At 45.3% G+C, this 2,706-nt stretch overlaps 1 pseudogene; it reads right to left on the bottom strand.

Annotated features, from left to right (window-relative positions):
- Positions 1–1,157: 1,157 nt before the first annotated feature.
- LOC120055132 lies at positions 1,158–2,212 on the bottom strand (annotated as a pseudogene).
- Between the last annotated feature and the right edge of the window lie 494 nt (positions 2,213–2,706).

The following is a 2,706-nucleotide window of genomic DNA, read 5'->3' as shown; positions in this document are numbered from 1 at the left end:
TAATGTAGGCTACAGGTCCATGCCCAAATTCAAACATGTCAAATTTCCAGAATGATATTATAGGTAATTGCCCATTCAGAAAATCACCGGCAGAAATCCTTTTGAATCCATTTTCCCATTCAATGTGTTGATGGTGTTCATAAAATGTATCATTACCTCAAAAGTAGCAGAGAGCTCACACTGGAAATGTAATGTACTTGTAGATTTTATTGTTTTAATTAAACAATATGTACAAAAGAAAATACAAAGATACAGTAGAATAGTATAGGATACAGTATACAGTTGAAGTCGGAAGTTTACATACACTTAGGTTGGAGTCATTAAAACTCGTTTTTCAACCACTCCACAAATTTCTTGCTAACAAACTATAGTTTTGGCAATTCGGATAGGACATCTTCTTTGTGCATGACACAATACATTTTTACAACAATTGTTTACAGACAGATTATTTACTTATAATTCACTGTAGCACAATTCCAGTGGGTCAGAAGTTCACATACATTATGTTGACTGTGCCTTTAAACAGCTTGGAAAATTCCAGAAAATTATGTCATGGCTTTAGAAGCTTCTGATAGGCTAATTGACATCATTTGAGTCAATTGGGGGTGTACCTGCGGATGTATTTCAAGGCCTACCTTCAAACTCAGTGCCTCTTTGGTTGAAATTATGGGAAAATCAAAAGAAATCAGCCAAGTCCTCAGAAAAAAATTGTAGATCTCCACAAGTCTGGTTCAGCCTTGAGAGTAATTTCAAAACAGTGTGCAGTGTGCAGGCGATTGCATCATCTGTAGATCGATTGGGGCGGTAACCAAATTGAACTGGGTCTAGGGTGACATGTAAGGTAGAAGTGATATGATCCTTGACTAGTCTCTCAAAACACTTCATAGTGATAGAAGTGAGTGCTACAGGGCGATAGTAATTTAGTTTAGTTACCTTTACTTTCTTGGGTACAGGAACAATAGTGGCCATCTTGAAGCATGTGGGGACAGCAGACTGGGATAGGGAGAGATTGAATATGTCTGTAAACACACCCGTCATAGTAAGTACATTTTACCTCAATAAAGTATCTTTCAGCAAAGCCAGAGCTAGTAATAGGGAAAAGAGTGAGGTGCAAGTGTTAGTTCACGAAGGCGAGGGGTGGAGGGGGTGTTGTGGGATTATTTAAGATACTCTTTGTAGAGGTAGGGTTTCATATGTTTTTGTAAGATGGGCAGGGACTCTGCTGCCCTAACTTCACCACCATTGCCAGGACAGAGAATAGCTTAGACTGGGCTGAGCGGTAGCTGGGGGTGGGAGGCCCAAGAGACCACAGGTGGCAGAACAAAGTACTTGGGTTTGGGTTTGTGCAGAGCTTGAAGGTTAGGGAGGGGCAGTTCCTCTTGCTGTTCTGATGGCAAGATCCATGGTCTTGTAGTGGATGCGAGCTTCAACTGGAAGCCATTGGTGTGATTGGAGGAGTGGGGTGAATTTGGGAAGGTTGAACACCAGGTGAGCTGCAGCGTTCTGAATAAGGTAAAGGGGTTTGATGGCACAAGAGGGGAGCCCATCCACCAGCAAGTTGCAGTAGTCCAGACGGGAGCTGACAAGTGCCTGGATTAGGACCTGCGCCGCGTCCTGTGTGAGAAAGGGTCGTACTCGGCTGATGTTGTAGAGTATGAACCTGCAGGAGTGAGTCACTGCTTTGATGTTTGCAGAGAACGATAGGGTGTTGTCCAGGGTCAAGCCAAGGTTTTTTTTACTCTGGGAGGGGGACCGAGTGAAGTTGTCACCCGTGATGGAGAGGTCTTGGAGCAGGCAGGCCTTCTCCGGGAGGAAAAGCAGCTCCGTCTTGTCTAAGTTGACCTTGAGGTAGTGGGCTGACATCCAAGCTGAGACATCTGGCAGGGAAACAGAGCTGTGAGTCGCAACCTGTGTGTCAGAAGGGGGAAAGGAGAAAAGTAGTTGAGAGTCATCCGCATAGCAAAGATAGGAGAGACCATGTGAGGATTTGACGGAGCCCAGTGACTTGGTGTTTAGAGAGGATAGGGCCTAGAACCGATCCATGGGGCACACCAGTTGTGAGAGTACATGGTTCTGATACAGATCCACTTCATGGCACCTGGTAGGAGTGGTCTGCCAGGTAGGATGCAATCGAAGAATGTGCAGAGCCTGAGACGCGCAGCCCTGAGAGCATGGAGAGGAGGATCTGATAGTTCACGGTGTCAAAGGCAGCGGATAGATCTAGGAGAATGAGAACAGAGGAGAGTCAGCTTTGGCAGAGAGGAGAGAGGTCTCAGTTGAGTGAGCCGCCTTGAAGCCTGACTGGTTAGTGTCAAGAAGATTGTTCTGAGAGAGATAGTGAGAGAGTGTGTCAGAGACAGCATGCTCAAGTGTTTTGGAAAGAAAAGAAGGGATACCAGTCTGTCGTTTTTGACATCAGAGGGGTCGAGTGTTGGTTTTCTTGAGGAGGGGAGCAACTCGGGCAATTTTGAAGTCAGAGTGGAGGAAGCCAGTGGTCAGCGTTGAGTTAATGAGGGAGGTGGATTCAATGGGCTGAGTGAATGAGTGGCGGATGTCGTCAACCTTCTTTTGAAAGTGGTTGAAAGTCATTCGCACAGAGGGAGGGGGGGATTAAGGAAGGTTGAGAATGTGGAAAATAGTTTCCTCGGATTAGAAGCAGAAGCCTGAAATTGAGTGATATAAAGTGGCTTTAGCAGTGGATACAGA

This window comes from Salvelinus namaycush, chromosome 10 (assembly GCF_016432855.1).
Source record: "Salvelinus namaycush isolate Seneca chromosome 10, SaNama_1.0, whole genome shotgun sequence".
In the NCBI taxonomy this organism is placed as follows: Eukaryota; Metazoa; Chordata; class Actinopteri; order Salmoniformes; family Salmonidae; genus Salvelinus; species Salvelinus namaycush.
Note: the sequence above shows the minus strand (reverse complement) of the source record. Positions and strands in the feature narration are given on the sequence as shown.